Raw genomic sequence first — 23320 nt, forward strand, 5'->3', positions numbered from 1 at the left:
ACCATGGCAATGTATGTGCATCAGATGTGTATCTAGTGCGTCAGACATTTACACAGCTAAAACCAACCTGGAAATCTCCTCACATCTCAAACAAGACTAAACTAAGAAACTTTAAGTCTAATGTCAAGGTTGTCCTACTGTATGGTTCTGAAACATGGAGAACAACTGAAGCCACAACATAAAAAAAATACTGACCTTCATCAACAGATGCCTGATAAATATCCTAAAAATACACTGGTATGACAAAGTAAAAAGCACCAAACTGTGGGAGATGAGTGGACAGAAAAATATAGAAGTGCAGATCTTAGAGAGGAAGTGGAGATGGATTGGTCGCAGAGGAAGACCAAAAAGAACATGGCGACGCAGTGTACTTGAAGAAGCAGAGAAGACCGGGAAGAGCTGGGAAACCATAAAAAAACTAGCAAGAGACTGTGGAGAGTGGCATGTTTTTGTCGAGGCCCTATGTTCTATGAGGAACTCAAAGGAGTGATGATGATGGAAACTGAGCATCACTAGTCTCTGGCAAACTCACAACAAACATTTTTCATAGACATGAAACAGCTGGGACTAAGGGTTAGATTATGTCAGGGTAGACAAAATCATAGGCAAATACAATAAGTTCTTAGCAACTTGAAATATGGTGTTTAAATGTAGCCTTCTTTATTTCATTGTTGTAATGACCAAATGATGACAGACAATTAATGCGTGTATATTCCGCTTTCCACATTTTTCATTCCAACAAGGACATCTGTACAATAAAGTCTCTATTTTCATATTTATATATATATATTTTTAATATTTCTTTTCAGATTAAGAATTGACATCTCCTCATGACAATGTCATCAGGTTTTGGCAAAACAAACTTTCACATCAGGCTAGAACCAAGATCTTTGTGCAGCTTAGAATGGGGAAATTGGGAAAGGTAAAGTTAAATCTTAGTTGTTATTTTGTAAAATTCAATTTTTCTTAGCACTCTCATAATATAACATACCCTTGGTGAAGCAAAATCAAACTTGCTGCCTTGCTGGAAGTGGAGGTATCTACAAAGGGTTAGAGCAGCTTACACAAAAATAAAAGGCAGCTATTGATAGAGGCAAAAGGCTCACTCCCCCAGACGGTTGTGCGCAGGGCTAACAACTCTGTCATATAAAATGAATACTCTGACGAAAGTTTCAATTTTTCTAAGCACACTTATAATATAACCTTATGTCTCTCATAACATACTTTATGGCCAAGATAATTAGGATGTATTAGAATGCATACTCCAACAAACCTCTGTCTAATAAAGATAGAGAAATTCTGGATTTTGTAGGGCATAAGATAGTACAATAAGAATAGAGGTGCAAATAAATAATGTCAAATAATAGTAGGTATAAAAAAATACTGTAAAATAACAAAAAATGTTTTTCCTGCTAACAATGTGTCATATACTGGTTCATTTATCTCTGTGATGTTTCCAAAAATATTTGTAAAAATTTGGATAACAATGTTGAATTTATGATTGAAAAAAAAAATTGAACTTATCAAAGGGCAGTAACTTTGGTCTACACTACATATAAAGTTCAGTTTCTGAACAACTTACACATCAATATTATAATGTATTTTTGTTATCCAGTCATTGTGTTTCATTTATCTGTGGCATAGGCTACCAACCAGCTTCCCCTGGGAGTCTCAGTTCTGGGCGAGTCTCTCCAACTGCTCTCATGTCTTAAAAAAAAATAGATAAAGTTCCCATTTCAGACTTTGCGATCTATAGGGCATATGATGTTAAGGTCATCTGTTTCTTTGACCAACAATTAATAAGAAAGGTGTCATGTGGCTAGCACAATGACCAACCACCTTTACTTTCCCCAACTAAATTCAGGTACCCATTAGAGTTGGGTGGACTCCAGGGCGCCCTAAAAATCCTGAAATAGAAATCCTAGTCTTCTCTGAGTTTCAAACCCAGGATCCCCAGGTTTCGAAGCTAAGCACTTAACTATTCAGCCACTGCCTCCCCCTCCCATGTCTTGCCCATCTTAAACCTTCCAGTTGGAGGTCCATCTTCTTCCAGGTCTGTGACCTCTGTTGATTTGCCATTTGTTATTACTGAAGCTAAAGGTTTTTCCCTATGCCCAAGCTTCCTCCTTTCTCAGCTGGGCTTGGGATCCTCCTATGGCATAGTTTTCTGCACAAAATATAGTAGTTTTTTTTCGTGTCACATCTTTTCATTTTTAGTTGTTGATCTAGTATGGGTTTATAAAGAAATATCTTGAATTAGTATTGTCTATCAAAATTTTTTAGCATTTTTTAAATAAAATTATTTTAATAATAGCCTTTTGTTTTTTTAAATGTTTCAGGCCTGACGCTTTGTTTGTTCCTGGATACATTAGCTCATTTCCCATTGGTCTATTACATGACTGGAAGTATTTGGAGGTACAGTGTCTAAAGTATTATCAGTAACTGATCCTGTTTCTTGTTATTTATAGACATATTGGTAGTTACTATTAATGTGTTAATCTAGTTGTTTATTTGTTCTATTTATGCTTTAATCTAGTCATTATTTTTTCCCATCACTTCATTTCATTTGTCCCTTGACTTTTGGTCTAGGAGTACTGTGACAGTTCACATAACCAAATCTCTCCACTTTACCTCATCAGCAGGTGTTATTAGCAGGATATTAAGATTCATTATTTTATGTTATCCAGCCAGATTGACCCTTTCTTCATGTTCCCTCCACTGTACCTTGAAGAATGATTTTAGGCAATGAGTTATGTCTTACAATATGACCAAACCAGTTCATCAGCTTTCATCTCTTCACAGTATTGAGGAGCTCCTCCTTTTTGCCAGCCATTCTTTTCCTGGTATTTGATACCCTGCATTTTTCTGTTCTATTCTCTCAAAGACTTGGATTTTTCTTTCAGTCAATCTCAGCATTAAATGTCAAACTTTAACAACCTTATAGGAGCACATAGACCACTAGCCAAGAATAAAGTTTTGTGTATTTAAATTTAAAAAAAAAGTAAAGAGCCCATGTTAGACCTTGCTAGTTTGAGGTATTGACATTTTTAAGAGTTTACACAAACATGTAGTCAGTATAATATGAGATGAAATGAAGACTAGCCCAAACCTTCTTGTGAAGACAGCATTGGTGTGGGAAGCATTGAGATCACTCTGAAGTACATATCACACAACCAGGCAGACATCCTCACCATTTAATTGCATTTATATGTAAGGTCTAGTTACATGTGATTTACATTTTGTCAGTATGTCACAATGGAGTAGATCAATCTTAATGTTGTGTCTGTTCCAGTGTGGATGATCTCCTAGTGGCTAAAATCACTCAAGACAGTTACCCTGGTTGTCAAAAGAAATCCTGATTCTAATTACAAAGGGGAAGAGTTTCTAGAGGATTCCTCCACCATTGTTGCCATTCAGAAAATTGTTAGGTAATGCATTTCTTAATTGCATTACAGTAAAAAATTGAATTTGTTTACTATGCAAAATAAGAACATAACAATTGGTAGCAAGCCTGAATAATAGTTAATCATTTTGGTTTTTTATTCTACACAAATTTCATTATGAGTTTGTATTATCAAATAATGGCAATATCTTAGATTCTAAAGATTAAGAATAAGGGCAATAAAATTAGATTGTTCACACACATGCATGCATCCGTTACTTTATTAGTAAGGACAGGGGACAAGTTCAATTCTGCTATATGAATAATAAATAAACAAAATCTATATCAGAACTTTCAGAGTCATGGATAAAAACTAAATAGTTTCATTACTTTCTAATTAACAAATTATTTTTGTGCATTTCTTTTTTTTTATGTACATATTTAGGTAAAGAATTACCTTTTGACTGCAAAAAACTCATTTAGTTTTAGTTTTGTTCCTTAATTATTGAATTCATACATGCAGACACTATGCAAATAATGTATTGAATTTTGAACATTTATTGTAGATCATTATTTGGGACAAAAATGTTGAAAACATTTTGCTAGCTCCAGAGTTTAGACTTAGTTTAACTTCAAAATCTTTATCAATAGTTAATCAGTACGCTAGTCATCAACATTTAGTTTGTTCCATTCTGCTAGACATAGACCACTGTCTTTTAGGTCTTGTTGCTTAGTTTAGCTTGAATTTTCCATTGTCCTCTCTCTATGTCTCTCTTGTTTTTTTCCTCTGTCCCTCTTTCTTTCACTATTCTTGTCTAGGTAAGTGTATTGTTCTCATTCTAAGTATGCAAGTAACATAAAAAAAATTTAAAAAAAAAGACAATTCCTTCTTTACGAAGCTGACAACTCTTTGCTCATAACTCTTAATAACTTATGAGTTATATATTTTTACCCCCCCCCACCCTGCACATCACCAAAACTTCTTCTTCCTTGTTCTCATTATTATGTTGGAGCATTCAGATGACTAGACCAATATGTAAGATGAACTGCGCAATGGTTTCAAAATCAGGGAGCTCTCTGTATAGTTTTCTTTCTATAGGGGTGTTTTGGGGCTAGTGTCTTAATTGGGCCTTTTGATAAAGTATGCAGTTTTGAAGGACATGATCAGCATTCTCTGGTGATACTCCACATGGGCAGATTTTGCTTGTTCCATTTTTCAGCTTCCTCAACATATGTTGTCTCATTCTGTTGTGTCTGATTCTGAGGTGAAAGATTAGGCGTTGATATTTTTGGAATAGGCATTGTCTTTCTTGTGACTCAGATGAGTCTATTTCTTGTTTAATCTATTCACTATTACTTAAACAAATCCTGGTTAAGCCCAAAACATCAAAAGACAGTAGTCTTGACTACAGTACTGTGATATATGTTATGCGCTTCCACGGTGATGAGTAATTGAACTATAAACAAACTCAAAGGAGGTAATGCCGAACTCAATGCTGGAACAGCAACTCCGACTAAAGGCCAACAATCGATAAAAGGAGTCGACTCAATGCGGGAACCGTCGGATGTCCTCTATTACTAGCTGTCTATAGAATTCTTCTTATTCCTACTGTAAATGAGAAAGTGTCTAGATTCTAGCGTCTCTTAGAGCATTCTTAATTTTCAAAGATCTATCACTTCATTTGTCACTAAATAAAACTTTCCCCTTATTCCGGAAACAATAACCTAATTCCTAATCATGTCTTAACAATAAATGCTCTGAGTTTGATTTAGTGATAAGTACAAATTATTTACTTACTTCTATTTATTAATAGTTTTACTTAATAATAATGTATTAATGAGCTGTCCCAATATGAAGAAAAATTTCTAACAAACTAAAAACTGACAGCTTTGAAATATTTTGTTTTTCTCAAATGAAGGCTGTTCCCAAGTGTGACTGTATTGACGGAGTTGACTCAGGCGTCTTACATAAAGTTCATGGACATCTCAGGGCTGACTTGGCTTCTAAAAATCTGGTCATTTACAAATGTGTACTTGGTTTTTAAATAGAACTGTTATATAAAAGAGGACTTTTGTTGAGTATAAGCTTAAATTTGCATTGAGAAAGTAGAATGAGAACTTTTATTGAGAGCTTAGATTGAAAACTTAGATTGAGATGAGAAAGAACTTATCAGCTGTTTGTACTTTGGTATCCTCATCAAAATGATCCCAAGTTTAGCTCTGCTTTCTGCCATCCCTTGCAGGTCATCTGTTTCTGTTGCCCACAGTTAACAAGGTGGTCATGTGGCCAGCACATTGACCAATGTCCCTTATCCCCAATTAATGTAAGGTACCCATTTGAGCTGGGTGGACTAAGAGGTGCCCTAAAGATAATGAAAGTTAATATCCCAGTCTTCATCAGGATTTGAACCTAAACTCCCCCCTTTGCCTCTGTTGTTGAATTGTAATAAGTTGATTGAGTTTCTCATTTTATAGATTGCAGTGAATAAGACAGACAGTGTTAAAAATGTTAATGCTCAATAAAAACAAATTTGTCACTTCAAGTTAGTATTTGCCTACATGTAATTAAAGTGTATAGGATATACAGTGAACATTATATAATTAGGTAAGAAGTGAGGAGAATGTTGTTGAATTTGAGTTATTTCAATGTATAAATTATTTTTTTCAGAGGCACAAATCCACATCTGGGTCACATTTGGGTGAAATTTTCTGCTTACCATTTGCTGCAGGTCATTTCTTTTCATCCAGCATGTTGGACAACTCTGTTATATCAGACATTCACCAAGAGTTAACTCATTTCTTTTATTTGACTTTTGCTGGGCATTAATGGAGAACAAGGTTCTGGACATTTGTCAAGTGTAAGTTTTTTATTTTCAAAATCTAAATAGAACTTTGAAAAATTTAAAATCTACTTAGTTTTTAGAGACAGCCAAGAAAGTCAATGTTTCAGCTTGTTTGTTGTGTATGTTTTCAATGTTCCTGCAGAATTGAAGATTATTACATCATAGCCAAAACCTCTGACAGGATAGCAGGGAATGGCAGTGTTCAGGGTTTGAGCCTGAGAGGATCTAGGCAATGTCAAGTGCAAACCACACTACCAGGATTGTAATTGGTAATCCCTTACCACACTTGCAATATTGTCAATGCATGATGTCAATGTTTTCTTTCAGCTATTTAACTAAAATAGACAAAAAATGACTACAACTAGATGACTGATACATCTACCAATTTATGAAGATGAACAGTCTTGAGAAGAAAAATGATGTATATTTAGGCTGCATACATTTTGAAATACAAGTTTGAATTCAACCAATGAAATATTTTCAAACCTACATTATATACAAATTAGCTTAACTAATATTCTTCATGACTATTCAAAGTCAAATTTACTATATATAGCATTAGTCATTTATTAATTGAAAGGGGAACTTATTTTTCCTTCTAAATTCCTTATTTTTGTAGTTTTAATATAATTAACTCTCTATGGATGTGGCATTAAGGATGTGCTACTGGAGATGGGATGACTGTTATTTATTGTTCACCCCTTTTAGACCTTGTGATCTATAGGGCAGATGATGGTTAAAGAGCAGGATGTCATGTGGCCAGCACAATGACCAACCGCCTTTACTTTTCCTAACTGAAGTCAGGTACCCATCAGAGTTGTGTGGACTCGGGGGTGCCCGAAATTCTAAATCCCAGTCTTCACTGGGATTCAAACCCAGGACCCTAGGTTCGGAAGCCAAGTGCTTATCCACTCAACCACTGTGCGTCATCAATTCTTCTGTGCTTGTGGTTATGCAAATCATTTATATCGATGTTTCATTAATTTGACTAACTATGCTTACAGTTTCCCTAGCTAGCTATTTAACCTGTTACTGATGAAGGTGACATTTGATCAACATAATGATCCGTCTTTAATTTCTTCAACAAAAAATACTCAAAGGGTAGATTAGTAAATTTTCAGATTCAAATTTAAAAAACAACAACTCTAGGTCCATGGCTGCTATCTGTCATGCCTGAATAGATTTTATAAAATCCCTGAACTTTTTTTCCCCATATTCTAGTGAAGAAAGCTACTGTCAGGAAGTACCAGATGTGTGGTCACCTGTACGAAGACTTTTTTCGACAGGTAGGCAAGTACCATTTGCTATCTACAGAATCCAGTCAGTGGACAACCTTAAGGTACATGCTTCAAGTTCTTCTGGACATAAAGCTGACCACAACACTTAAACACCGGTAAATATCAAATTAATAATTATAAATTATTGTCATCAGATTTAAAGATTGCTAATAGAATCAACACATAGACAAGAAAATAAAAAAGAACTGGATCAATTTCAAAGCTTGTTTTCTTAGAAGAGTCTGAAATAATTGATCTAAAAGTATGTCAAGTTGATTAAGTTAGGATAAATCCAGAGACTGTCTCTTGGGCTCATAAAATGTCCTAAGTTAATTAACCTTCTTATTTAGTAATACTCTTAATCTCTGCTTGACATTTACAGACTGTAGTCATTGTTTGTAAAAAATGCTTGTTTGTAAAGTGTTTTACATAATTCGGATGTTCCTTCAGAGTTGAAGATAGTTTACTTCCTAGTCCAAACCTCCCGCAGGACGACGGGGGATGGGAGCAGGCAGGGTTTGAACCCTCGACCGTCAATAAATCTGAACGACAGCCCAGCACGCAAACCGCATGACCAGGCAGCCATCCTTATCTTCTTCTTATAAACATTAACAACCATCAGGGTTGGCCTAAGGCAAAGGCAAACTAGACAACCACCTCCAATTGGTGGGGTTCTCACACAGGACTCTGAAAAATTGTTTTTTAATGAAGATAATGAAGATATGGCGATAATTGTCCTCACTATTATTAATGAGGACATCATTAACATTTACATCATATTCTATAGATTACAGAGATATTACCTCAAAAAAGAAGATAATTACATTCATCACATTTCTAGTCATTTATGTTAATCTGTGACTTAAACTCTGCTAAGTGGTTGGGTTTCCTGTACTGGCTGATTCAAGCCATTCCGTTCTCTACTGGCACTAGGGAAGAAGAAGCACTTGTAGGACCTAGCCTATGGAGTAAGAAATGGGCCTCTATCATTGTGGATCTAAGTATTTGAGTAGGTTTGGCTGATCTAGTGGAAGGCATGAATTTTTTTAGAACAAAAAAATAATGAAGACCAAATTATTTAATAACAAAAACAAAAATATGTCCAGAATTATTTAGCATCATACCCATAAATTAACATTTATTATTGCTTTTATTTAAAGTCTTTACATTTGGTCCTGTTCTTTCACTACCTTCTTTTCATGTAAAAAACTGTTTTATCTTGTGTTATGTCCTCCACAAGTAGTGGACTTCAACAAAATTACTCTGAAACTAGATTAGTCTCTTTCCTGGCATTTCACAATAAACAGTAAGTGGGTTCTGGATCTTAAAGTAGAGTTCCTTTTATTTCTGGATCTGAGAGTAGAGTGCCTTTTATTTCTGGATCTGAGTGTAGTGTAACTTTTATTTTTATTTCTGGATCTGAATGTGGTGTACCTTTTATTTGTGGAGCTGAGTGTGGTGTACCTTTTAATTTTCTTCTTTGATAGTATCTTAGTGTTCTATTTGGCTAATAGTCAAGTTTCTGTATCAGATGGTAGAAGCTACCAATGCTCAATTTTGCCCACCAGCATTACCCATTATATTTATCCCGGTTAACTGTTTACATTAACTCCCATTATCCCTTCCACCTCAGTTAATAAAGAATTGTGTTAAAGTCTTTTTTCATCTTCTTATATTTCTTGAAATGTAAAAGCTGTATTGATATATTTTTTTTGTTATTGTATCTATGCCTCATAAATATAAAGTCTGCAAAATTAACCTGTTTGCACATCTTATGGAGTCATACAAAAAGTTTAAAAATAAGCCAAGTTTTTGCTTCTTTCTTTTTTAATGAAAACTAGTCATTTATAATAGCAAGCATGAGACAATTGGAGACCTTAGGCATAGGGATATGTTGGCCCAAATAAAACAAAAAAATAATAAGTGAAAAAAAAATTATGCAGTTTATTAAAACATTAATAACATTCAGGACAATTATCGACATATCTTCATTAAAAAAAATAATTTTTTCAGAGTCCTATGTGAGAACCCCACCAATTGGAGACCCTAGGCGGTTGTCTAGTTTGACTTTGCCTTAGGCCAACCCTGATGGTTGTTAATGTTAAGATAAGAAGATAAGATGTTAAATCTCTTTTGTAAAAATAAAATATCCCCTAAGCTCATGAACTAGACATGGTTCAAATTTGTTTCATTTTTCTTTTTTTTTTAATGTATTATTCTAATTAAAATGTGTTTTTGCTGAGAACTACAATGATGGATAACAAAATCAGAAACAATGAGTTAAAGACCAAAATACTTCTGTTAATTAATAATTTTGATCAAATCAGAGCTTAAAATATAATATTGGTTAAAATTTCATTTTTTCTTCGTTGGCTGCCTTCAGTCATAAATTGATTTTGGCTCATTTTTAGGAGCAGTTCTTGCGGTGGTTATTAAGCCCTATTCTTGAGAGGCATTCTTGCCACATACATCACACATGAAAGTAGAATCTGACTATGTGTCAAAGCAATCATTATCAACTGTCTTTTTTTTTCAACAAAAAGAGAATTATTAAGTCAGAGGACTTTTAAATATTGTTTGTAATTTCAGTTTATATATATTTCAGGTCTGAAGGCTACTCCATGATGGGCAGCCTATGTCATCACCAAGCCAGCATCTAACTGTTAACTCCTTGTTGGGGACATTGTGTGAGTAATTGTTTAGCATTCATGTCACCAAGGTTACATTTGTTTATTGGGACATAAATTAAAAGTTGTTTTTTTTAGATATATAAAACCTAAACATAGAATTAAAAGAATAAAGAAAAATAAAGTATTTCTGAGAATTTTAAGCCAAACAAATTTAAAATAAAAACATTGAAAATACTTTTTTTTAAAGACAATACCTCCTTTATACAACTTATAGAGTGATTGTTTTTCTCTTATTTAGCTATGAATGCTAGATTAAAAAAAACCAATGGAACTTATTTTTTTTTTACTCCTTTTGAAAACATGTAAAACTAATCAAAGAAGACAGGTCTTCTAAAATAAGTTTTGTTTTCTTATTATGAACATTCCTTTTTGATTGAAAGTAATTATTACTTATTGATTTAATGAAAACATTCCCAATTTACTTAATGCTAACAATCTCTATTTACTGACTGAAAGAGTTAACTATAATAAACTTATTTGAATTACAAACTCATACAATTCTATTGATGATGAATAGAAAATGTTTAACAAACAATTCATTATTGGTTGACTATTTCAGCTCTGTCCTTCAACCAGCATCAATGTGTGTGACTCCCAAGTGGTCTCTCCAGTGTGTACAAGCATTGGAGCAGAAAACAAGGTGACAAGATGGAGAAGGGTCAGTCCACTCCTAAAAGAAGCACACTATAATGAATACACAGGTGTTTGTGTACTACTTGTTGAATTTTTCACTCACATCTACTTTAGTCTCTTGATGGGTAGCAAAGACATAAGCCTTTAACTGACTGAGCCAAGGCTTAGGCCCTGAATAGTTACATGTAGTCTGGGCATCATCATCAAGTTCAAGGTTAAAATATGGACAGCTTTCAGTAAACTCTCACCAGAGGTCATTTCTGGCTGGAGAGATTTTTTATAGAGTGTAAGTACTTAGGAACTGGCAATATCCTAATGAAAAATATTAATATTTATAATTTGATTGCTAAAGCACAGTTCTATTAACTGATGCCATTTCTTAATGATGCCAATGTAATGTTGATTGTTTGGTAATGCTCTTGTGGTTAAAGCTTTAGCAAATATGAGTTTATCTTTTTGACATTTTTTAAATTGCATTTACAAGTGTTGTATTTTAAAAGTTCTACAGTGTTATTATAGTTGTTTTTTTTTAACATTTGACTTTTTTAATATTGTGTATTATCACTTACATTGTAACACCATATTGTGTTCAAAACATAAATTTGATGCCACATTCATTGAAAGGCATTTTTTGTTATACACTAAACATTGAAAGGCATTTTTTGTTATACAAGTCCTACAAAAAAAAATATTTTTTTTATTCAAACATTGTAGTATTCAGTACTGTGGAAATCATTCTGTATGTTGAAGTACTTTCACATAGACTTTGACTGTTTTTTATCAAAATTATTAATGTTTTGTTATTTGTATGCATATCTACTTCCTCTTATATGTTTTGGCAATAACCCATTTATGCCAAGTGATCCATTATTGGAACACTGATCCCCTTGGTACTTATTTATATCCTACTGTTCTAGTCCACCACGGGAATGTGCTTTTTTTATTCAAATAAGCTTTCATGGAATACCCCTTACACACAGTGGTAGTCACAGCATTGCAGAGATAGGTATTCTGCAGCCTTGTAAAAAAGTAATGAACATTTTCTGAACATTTTTGAAACCTATGAAGGTTAATGAAAATAACTTTCATGAACTTATGTCAAGTACTAACAATTTTTTTGATCTATTATTTCTGTAATACTGATGCTGTGAAATGTTATGATTGTTGGATTAGTTATAGGCTTCTAATTTTGTATGTTCCAGTATCCAGGCAAATCCAGTATCACTAATAATAGCTATTCCTTTTAAACCTGTAGAATCTCTCTGGGGATGAAAAACAGAAGCACATAATGTTTAAGTGTTGCAATGAGACCTGATCGCTTTGTAACCATAGTTTCAAACTTGTATGACACTGAAAATGCAAATTTTCTAATCTGTGACCTCCCATAAAAGAACTTAATGAACTCAATACAGAAAATTTAATTCAAGTAAAATATAGATCTATTATATTTCAGCCTTGATTAAATTATCCAAGGTACATTAACATGATTGTCATGGGTGCAAACAATTTATTTGTATAAGACCATTCATTTTAGCTTCAAGTTGGTCTGGTTTAACCAGTCTAGGAGTCTATTTTTCTTTTTCTGGTCTCAGCAATATTTGTAAAAATGCCCAGATAATAATTATGAAGATTACAATGTCAGTGCGATTCTTGTTCTGCAGTTTATTGGATAATACTATTTTGTGTTTAATACCTTTTTCACTAGCATTTCACTTTTGGTTTTGCCCAATTCAATGAAGCAACAGGTATAGTTAGAAGTATCGCATTGACAAATTGCCATATGTTGTGCTCAAGAAAGTAGAAAGAGCCACATTATTTGATCTTATAAAATACAGATGTTACTTCAAAAAGAAAATGATTATGTCCTACGCGTGTCCCTAGTCAATCTAGTCATGCATATTAACCAATGACCTAAATTCTGCCAAGTCACTGGTTTTCCTGGCTAGCTCAGGCAACTCATTCCATGCTCTAATAGCATTAGGGAAGAAGGCGTATTTGTATAAATTTGTCATAGCATATGGAAGAAGGAATGTGTCTTTATCTTTGTGCCTCTGAGTATTTTATTAGGGTTTGTTTTTGTATTTGAAGATTATGATTCATTGTTTTATGTATAATTGCTTCTTTACAATTAATTATAAAATCTAATTGATGGCAAGGGCAACATTGTTTGCAGATGCTATGATAAGTGTTGTCCATGAAGGTGTTGTTTATCCCCAGTGTTCTATCAATGATTTAAAAAAAAAAAAAACTAAAAAAGAAAATCCAAGTACAGCAGCTAAACATTATTAGAGTCTAAAAGCATTTCATTGGAGATGTAGACAGAGCTGATAAAAACATTGATGAAAATATTAGGCATCATTCCTTGGAAATGATAATCAAGTTCTTCATTGTTATGTTTTGAACTTGTTTCTCAAAATAAATGGCATTTACATAAAACACATTATAAAAAGCTTGTGGATCTTCTGGAGTTGGTGACTTATTGCATGTTATTGTTTAAAGAACCATGGCCAGCCTTCTGACCTAGGCGGAAAAGAAAGACATTCTCAACAGCACAACAATGAATCATGTTATGATAACCTGAATGTCAAACAGGAAAAGCACAGTGTGCGCAATGTTATAAAAACAAAACATTTTGTTATGAATAATATGTTACCTTATTTGTGAAATCACACTCAGCAGCAGGTAATACTTTTATTTATTGTTGTAGTGAATTGCTTAGAGTTCTAATTTTGGAGCAACTCATAACTCAAAAATGGAAGAGGATACAGCTTTTTTGTTCTCTTCCAATTCATGTTTCTTAATTTTTTTTCTACAAAACATATGTGAATTTCATGCAGAAAAATACTCAACACATTGCAACCTTTGGCATAAATGGGTTAATATTTAGTCCTAGAACAGTTCAGTAACACTTACCTATATACTTAAGTCTTTTATTTTTACTTTGAGTTTTAAAATTTTAAAAATCGACAAGTCTGGTTTATGTCTTCTTCTGTTTATGTTGTTATTTTAACTGTGTGCATGCATTTTGTGTTCCATTTCCTTGCACTATGTGTCTTTAAGTCTAGAGAGTTTCTAGTGTAGACTTAGTCAAAATGATTAACAACAAAACTGGACGAACAATTGAGTAGTATACAGATCTCATCTCAACATCTACTGTGGTCGTCTAAATGTGATCACGGTTCTCGCAAAACATTAATGGACATTGAAGCTTTGAGTGCTAAAACAAATTATAAATAAACATAACCTGTAACACTGCAACATATAATGATAGCAGCACTAAGGTAGCTCATTTGTGTCATTAATCTAATTACTAGCACTTCAAAAAAGTTATCTGTATGCAAATGCTTTTTTTTTTTGGAGTGCGGGACAGAGAGTGTTAGAATGATACCTGGTCACGGCGAGACGATGGTGCCGTGTCAGTTTAGTGGTTTGAGTTCTACAAGGGACATGTCTATATTTCTTCATATTTTCTTCTCTGTGATTTTTTATTTCAGTATCTTTGGGCACCTCTTGAGTCCACCCAACTCTAATGGGTACCTGACATTAGTTGGTGAAAGTAAAGGCGATTAGTCATAGTGCTGGCCACATGACACCCTTGTTAACCGTGGGCCACATGACACCCTTGTTAACCGTGGGCCACATATATAGGCCACATATATGATATAAAGGTCATCTGTCCTATAGATTGCAAGGTCTGAAAGGAGAACTTTACTTTTTTACTCTTCTCTCAATAACCTTGGTAGCTTAGTGCTGCTTTTATCATAGGTTATGTGTCGTGATTCTTTAAATAAGTCATTCTACATTCATATAAATAATAGTATAACCAAATACAGTTGGTACAGGTGCTGGTAAATGGTAAAAACTTAAGAAGCAATAATACACAGAGCACAAATTTTAAACTAAATATGTAAGGAATATTTTTTGTAACTGAAGAACTACTGGTCTTTAAATACTTAACAATTTTCTATTTACAGCTATTATTGAATATATAAACATACAAGCAGACAATTTAATGTTGTAGTTAATTCTGTTCATGTTTAGTTACATATTCTACTAATATATGCATGACTAAATGCATGACGCGTAGGACGTAATCATCTTCTTTTTTGAACTAACGTCTGTATTATATAAGATAAGATATATAAAAGGTGCACAGTAGATTAAATAGTTATAAAATATTGACTATAAATATTGAATTAAAAATCCCTCCTCTGTTTCTCCAATTGAAATTGACCATTCTTTCTGAAGCTATGTGTATGCTGCCAAAGACATAATATAAAGTATTCAAGCACTTGCTATTATAAAGTGGAAATATTTTACCGCTATAATAAAGTTTGAATGCTTTACTACTATTTAGCCTGATTCCGCCCAATTCTTATAGAAGTACCTGACAATAGTTGGGGAAAAGTCATTTCAGTTGGTTGTTGTGCTGCCCACATGATACCCTTATTGTTAACCATGGGCCAGAGAAACAGATTACCTTTACATCATCTGCTCAATAGATTGCAAGATCTAAAAGGGAACTTTATTTTTTTTTTTTTTACTTTAGACCACCATATTAGGCTACAATAGTTAAGTCCCACCTACTACTAATCAAGTAGATTTCTAATTGTTCTAGAATTGTAGACCAAGAAATAGAATATAGACCTGCTAAAATGTAACATTCGCATCTCGCATTGGCCTCTTTTAATTATATTAAGTTTTGAAAGCGAAATATCAACTCTTGAAACATATTACTCTGCTCTTTGGAAGAGGGGAGGGGAGGATGTGACGGCCAAACGGTCATGGGCTTGACTTTCGAATCGAGGTCCCAGGTTCAAATACAAGAAAAGAATGAAAGACTATTTGAATTTTTTTTATTTTTAGGACGCCCCTGAGTCCAGCCATCTCAAAATGGGTACCTGACTTAAGTAGGAAAACGTAAAGGCAGTTTGCCCATTGATTTTGTTCACCTGCAATAGCTATGTATGTATGTAGACATCCTCGTTGTGAAATAACACTTGCACTGTTACGATTTGTCTTCTCTTTACACATCTCGAACCGTTTGTAGCGTGTAACATGGCAGAACTATTCTAGAGTTGTCCCCTCGAGGGCATAGCATGTAGCGTGTAACATGGCAGAACTATTCTAGAGTTGTCCCCTCGAGGGCATTACATATAGCGTGTAACATGGCAGAACTATTCTAGAGTTGTCCCCTCGAGGGCATTACATGAAGCGTGTAACATGGCAGAATATTCTAGAGTTGTCCCCTCGAGGGCATTACATGTAGCGTGTAACATGGCAGAACTATTCTAGAGGTGTCCCCTCGAGGGCATTACATGTAGCGTGTAACATGGCAGAACTATTCTAGAGTTGTCCCCTCGAGTGCATTACATGAAGCGTGTAACATGGCAGAACATTCTAGAGTTGTCCCCTCGAGGGCATTACATGTAGCGTGTAACATGGCAGAACTATTCTAGAGGTGTCCCCTCGAGAACATTACATGTAGCGTGTAACATGGCAGAACTATTCTAGAGGTGTCACCTCGAGGGCATTATATGTAGCGTGTAACATGGCAGAACTATTCTAGAGGTGTCCCCTCGATGGCATTACATGTAGCGTGTAACATGGCAGAACTATTCTAGAGTTGTCCCCTCGAGGGCATTACATGTAGCGTGTAACATGGCAGAACTATTCTAGAGGTGTCCCCTCGAGGGCATTACATGTAGCGTGTAACATGGCAGAACTATTCTAGAGTTGTCCCCTCGAGGGGATTACATGTAGCGTGTAACATGGCAGAACTATTCTGGAGTTGTCCCCTCAAGGGCATTACATGTAGCGTGTAACATGGCAGAACTATTCTGGAGTTGTCCCCTCGAGGGCATTACATGTAGCGTGTAACATGGCAGAACTATTCTAGAGGTGTCCCCTCGAGGCCATGACATGTAGCGTGTAACATGGCAGAACTATTCTAGAGTTGTCCCCTCGAGGGCATTACATGTAGCGTGTAACATGGCAGAACTTGATCGTTGTGCTGGCCACATGACATGCTAGTTAACCGTCGGCCATAGAAACATATAACCTTTTCAACATTAGCCCAAAATAGACCACAAGGTCTGATAGGATTACTTAACTACTCTGCTCATTTCAATATTTCTCAAAATTTCTTTCATAATGTTATGTTGACGGAACATGATAAATTGATAAAAAAATATAAAAAGACGAGTTTTTTTTAAAGGCCTATAGCTTAATTCAAATTTAATCAAGAAACAATCTATGATTTTACAATGTAGAATTTTAATTGTGACATCATTGACAGATCTTGATAGATCTACAAAGAGCGGCGAAAACTTTATTCAATTTGACTTGCGTGTCCAAATGGTGTGGGTATAGAAAATAAAATCTAGATCCTTGTGATTGTCAAAAGAGTTGAGCCGAAGCCTGCTTGAACAAACCGTTCTGTCTGAAAGAGGTCCAAGTCAATGCTTATGTAAGACATTGCTGTTTCCGATCGCATGGACTAGAATACATGGCCGAAGGCCGAGCAAACCGGAAACACCCCGCCATTTCCCTATGTTTTACCAAGCTAACCGTGCAGGACTCGCCATTATTGTAACGGTCCCTTGAGGAACGGCACATGGATTATCGACAGGGACGTGGAAACTTTCAACTCCGCACCGTGCAATGGGAAAGCTCTCGCATTCCCTTGGACACTCCCACAGGAGTTTTGTTTTGCTATTCATTTAGCCTAATTACTTCCTTCCACCCATTGTGCCACTTTGAGGCAGAATAGCATAACCGGGGAAATCTAGATCTACTTGTTTTATAGCGCTCGTCATTCTTTATATTGACCTAGGTCAGATAGTAGTCTAGATTATGCTGACAATAAATGCGTATTATAGCCACGGGAAATATGCATTCCTCGTTAATCTTCGGACTCGAAGAGAAGCCTTATTATTGTAGAAGAAACAATTAATTGACTAGATCTAGGTTTGTCATTTATTTTTATGCTACAGGTTTAGTGAGTTTAAGTTATCAGAAGTAGATATAGTCTATATTCTCACTCTAGATCAGCGGTTCTTAACCTTTTTAGCTCCACGACCCCCTAACACAACTTTTCACTAGGAGGCGACCCCCAACCATAACAAAAAAATTTGTCATGGATGCAAGATCGCCAGCTATCCGGCATGCCGGCAAAATCGAATTAAAAAAAAAAAGCTTGCCGGCAAATGCCAGTACGACTGATTGCCGGCTTGGTATAGGACTTTTTTTTTTTTTTTTTTTCACATTCACGTTTTGATCTTTCAAACTAAAACTTAATAAGTCGAATTCAAAGAAAGACAGGAAGTTTCAATTCTTAAGTTACGGCGCATGCGCTTTTTTTCCGAACTTTCGCTTTTTATCAAAAACGTAAACAAAATTTAGAAACAAATCAGTAAGGCCCCGGCCTGAGACGCCTAATTTAGTAAGATCTAATTCTAATAAGTTTGATCTGCCGGCATAAAAATTGAAACCAGGAAACCAGACCTAGAGGCTAAATCTAGATCTATTTCCACATTTTAAAATGATTTTAGAAGTTGAACGTATTTATCCGAAAATGAAAATGCGAAATTACCGTAATAACCGTATCATCGTCGTATGAATAATCATGATGATGATAGTTAGATCTATATTTAGTATATATTATTATATAGTCTAAGTCTAGTCTAGATCATCTCAGTAGATGATAATGATAGATCGATGTCAATGATTATTAACTATAAGATCTAGATAATTTGAATATTTAGTTAGAATCTTACAGTAGTTACAATGACTTACAATCAACCACTAGCCGACTAGGTAGATCTAGTCACTACTAACTAGTAGAGTTACTAGAGTCTAGTCACTCTAGTCTAGTGACTAGTCCCTGGGCAGAAGCAGCGTAGATCAAAAGTAGATTATCTATTATAATCTTTTATCAGATATAGATCTAAAAAAAATAAATAATATTCTACTTTTAAAGTCTAGATCTAATTAAATCTAGATTTTAGATCTAATTATAAAAAAGTTTAAAAACGTATTTTAAAAAATGCAAGACTCTACTCTAGATCAAGTAGATGATTCTAGATAGGGCTAGTCTTCTATCATTACTAAATTAGTGTCTAGATCAAATTTCAAGATCTAGATCTAGAACTAAATCTAGAGTAATTTGGATTTAGGTTTAGGCTAGACTGCTGCTAGACCTAACTAAATCTAGAGAAAATATAATATCTAGTTAACTAGTAGCTCTAGCAGTACTCTAGTGACACTCTATAAACTCTATTCCTAGAGTTAAAGTCTAGACTTAGACACTATTGTGAGTATGTCTAGATCTCTAATACTTAATACTTACTAGATTCTAGATCTAGTTTGTTTATTAGACCTAGATATAGATAGGTGTAAATTGAAGGATCTACTCTTTTACTATTATAGAATTAAAATGACATCTTGATTAGATCTAGACATTCTTGATTATCTAGTTCTAGTATAAAAATCAGTCTAAGTACTCAAAGAGTTAGAAGATCCAGTTAATTAGCTCTATATTTGATAATATCTACTGACTACTCTGTCAGCCAATAAATATTTATAGATCTATTAGATCTTTTATTTAAAATAGAGTTAACTTTTAACATAGGTGCTACAAAGTTTGATTTATACTAATATAGTAATATAGACTATAGTAGTAGTAGGTAGGCCTATCTATGTGAATATTATATATAAAAAAATGAAATGTTCAAACATACATGTTTTAGTAATTAAAGTAAAAGCTTAGAATTTATAGTTTGTATTTAAAGATATATATATATGTGTGTGTGTATATATGTTATTTATGTTGTGAAGATATGACTGCAAACAATTGATCCAGAATTTTGTAATTGACATTGAAGAGAAATATTTAGATGCATTGCTAGATGCATTGCTATTGACATTGCTAATATATGTCGATAAATCATACAATGAATTAGGATGAATTCTTATGAGGACTCATTCTATACCAAAGATAGAACCTCTAGACCGACATCCAAGCATACTTAGAGCACCATCTGTTCAGATGCCACAATTATTTTTCCAAGAAGTCTTTTGCTTTTTCAAATTTAACCAACTTTGTCAATTACATCAGGCGCTGTAGAGGTCGTTTATAGAGTTTTGCATTGAAACTAATCTTTGAAAATCTCCTTTGTGTATACTGGTATATCTTACCGGAACTAGTAATTGTGAACAATTTACAACGCCTGTGGATTCATCAAGCTGGATGCTAAATATTGTAAAAGAAGCAGATATCATTTCCTTAATATCAGAAGACATGTCAACTAATCTCCTGTAAATAGTGTCATTATTTATGCAAATTACACTAAATTTATTAATAAATTTGGCTCCAATCATATCTTTAGCCACTGACAATAACTGCTTGGTAGTGGTGTGAGGTTTCAGAACTCTGGCGATTCTGACAGCTACCAAACAAGAAGATTCATAGGCTGATATGTTTCAATTATGGTACTTGCCATATGAGTCTAAACCATCTAAACTAAACCACTGTATGTCATAATCGGCAAAGTTCGGATGTTTGTTCGACCTCAATACATATGGCAGAGAGAACTTCATTACAAATGTTGCATCGGGTTTCTGTTAAAACTATACCGCAAAAAAAATATTAAAAAATCGTCATTCTCTTTTCTTTTATTAACCTTCTTTTGTTATAAGACCGTAGATATGAGTTATTAAATCACAAAAGTAATTGCTTTTTTTTTTTATCAAGACTAGATTTTTTTCTAAATGTTTGATTAAAATGTATTGTACTTTATTAACAGTACAGTCACTGAACTGTAGTACAGTACAATACCGAAAATAATAGGCCTACTATGCCCTGCACCTTGCTGTAGGATGCACTACAGTCCTTATATGCACCTAATATTTTGAATTTAGGCCATATATTATATCATATAATCCATTCTATCATTATCAAAAATGTGTATAAGGCTAGTATACACTGTACATTTTATAAAAAGATCTTTAGAAAGGTAAAAGGACTCCTTTTACAAAAAATATTAAAAACTTAAACAGGCCTTAATATCATTCAAAGGGCCTATTCAGTGGTCCACTGGTCCAGTTGTAGTGTCTACCCATCAGGCATTTGAACCATTAAGCCAGTCCATCTTTGCTTTGATAGTACTAATGACCTCTCTTGTAGAAATAGCTATATGAAGAGTGTTGTTAAGAATAGTATAGTTTAAATGAGCGTGTAGTTCGTTTCATGAATCAGCTGGGAAAAACAATTACTTAGCAGAGTTTAAGTCACTGATTAACATGCATGACTAGACTGACACATGAAATTCATAATTAGAAAGACATAATTATCTATTTTTTGAATAAATGTAACCTATATAATTAAATAAGAGGGACACTTGGTTTACTGTGTTCTATTATACAGGAATTGAGGTACCATTTTTAAGAGCCTTGCTGTTTTCTGTATCTAATCTTTTGTATAGTTTAGACTTTATTACTGTCACTTCAATGTATTTTGTGTATGACTAGATATAAATTGTATTTATTTAATCTGCCTTTATACAGTTTGATTGGGAAGCTTCATTTCAGAATGTTAATATTCTACAATCTATCATTAATATAATACTGGAATTGCTTTATCAAGTGTGATCTTCACCGTTTAGAAGTTAATAGAACTAAGCACCTTAACACACTGCAGCTAGTTCTAATTAACCCATTCATAAGTTTTCAATTAACCAGTAATTGTAAGTTGCTTGCTTGACATAGAGCTCTAAAAAGGAAGTAAACATTAAGTAATTTTTTAATTGTATACTTCAAATTAGTTTTTAAAATAGCCCAAGAAAGCTAACTTTAGGTCAAAAAATATTTATTGTCCTCAACTTGTATAATTTTTTTTTCCTGTGGTTGCAAAGCATTAGTAAATATTTCTATTTTCTATTCTATATTTCTAGCCTGTAATGGTTTGATCAGCTAGCCCTTAAACATTATAGAAAACTTATGGCTTGAAACTTTGATTTCATCTTAAGAAATTTATGCTACATGAGATCTTACAACTTTGTGTTTTAGGAATTCCTTTGTTAGTTGAAAGGAAAGATGAACAATTAGAATTAATATATCATTAAATTAACTAAAAAATTACAATTATTAAAACGTGTGTGCACACTAGAACAACTCTAAGTACTTTTAGGCTATACATTATTAACATTATTAGGATTTGCTACTTTACAATATGGAATTAGGCCTGTAAAAAAAATGTTAAGATTCATTTTGTTTTGCGTATTAGGTTTTTTATAGTGACAATAACATCATCATAAAAACAAAGACTAGAGTTAGACATGAAATAAAGACAGTTCATTTGTTAGCTTCTTTGGATTCTTTTAACAGAATTTAGGACTTTTTTTAAAGCTTAGCTCACTTCGTCTGTGTCTGTCTCCCATTTCCTTTTCACGGATCAAGTTGAAATTTTAAACATATATTCCTTGTCAATGACAATACATGAATTAATGAATCCAAATATAAAATATAGAAATGATGATTACATCCTATGCATCATGCATCTAGTCATGCATGTTAACCAATGACTTAAATTCTGACAAGTCATTGGTTTTCTTGGTTGGCTCAGGCAACCCATTCCATGCTCAGTCACCACCATCTTTGTGAATGGTACTATTAGTCACCACCATCTATATGAATGGTGATTTAAGTCACCACCATCTGTGTGAATGGTACTATTAGTCACCACCATCTGTGTGAATGGTACTATTAGTCACCACCATCTATATGAATGGTGATTTAAGTCACCACCATCTGTATAATTGATACTATCAGTCAACAACATCTGTATGAATGGTACTATCAGTCACCACCATCTGTATGGTTCAGTGTTTAATGTATAATTGCTAAGAATGGTACTGTCAGTCACCACCATATGCATGAAGGGTGCTATAAGTCACCACCATCTGTTTGAATGGAGTTGTCAGTCACAGCCATCTGCATTATGATACTATTAGTCACCACCATCTGCATGTCACTATCAGTCACCACATTGTCAATGAATGGTACTATCAGTCACCACCATATGCATGAATGGTGCTATAAGTCACCACCATCTGTTTGAATGGAGTTGTCAGTCACCACCATCTGCATTAATGGTACTATCAGTCACCACCATCTATATGAATGGTACTATCAGTCACCACCATATGCATGAATGGTGCTATAGGTCACCACCATCTGTTTGAATGGAGTTGTCAGTTACCACCATCTGCATTAATGGTACTATCAGTCACCACCATTTGAATGAATGGTAATATCAGTCACCACCATGTCCATGAATAATATTATATGAATGGTACTATCAGTCACTACCATATGCATGAATGGTGCTATATGTCACTACCATCTGTTTGAATGGAGTTGTCAGTCACCACCATCTGCATTAATGGTACTATCAGTCACCACCATCTGCATGTCACTATCAGTCACCACCATTTG

The 23320-nt window shown here is 34.1% G+C and overlaps 1 protein-coding gene across 21 annotated transcripts in view; it reads left to right on the forward strand.

Moving 5' to 3' along the window:
* The window catches only part of LOC129921614 (Fanconi anemia group I protein-like), a 91529-nt gene that overhangs the window by 40847 nt on the left and 27362 nt on the right, over nt 1–23320 (forward strand). For 16 of the 21 annotated variants that reach the window (XM_056036434.1, XM_056036433.1, XM_056036432.1 and 13 more), the window contains 8 exons: nt 810–922; nt 2340–2415; nt 3293–3428; nt 5302–5397; nt 6051–6240; nt 7447–7618; nt 10108–10189; nt 10752–11111. The gene's annotated coding sequence lies outside the window, so the exon portion shown is untranslated. Of the gene's footprint in view, nt 1–809; nt 923–2339; nt 2416–3292; nt 3429–5301; nt 5413–6050; nt 6241–7446; nt 7619–10107; nt 10190–10751; nt 11112–18187; nt 18270–23320 lie in introns of those variants that run through there. The other 5 variants (XM_056036417.1, XM_056036418.1, XM_056036419.1 and 2 more) reach the window with 5 other exon arrangements.

This window comes from Biomphalaria glabrata, chromosome 7 (assembly GCF_947242115.1).
Source record: "Biomphalaria glabrata chromosome 7, xgBioGlab47.1, whole genome shotgun sequence".
Taxonomy (NCBI): domain Eukaryota; kingdom Metazoa; phylum Mollusca; class Gastropoda; family Planorbidae; genus Biomphalaria; species Biomphalaria glabrata.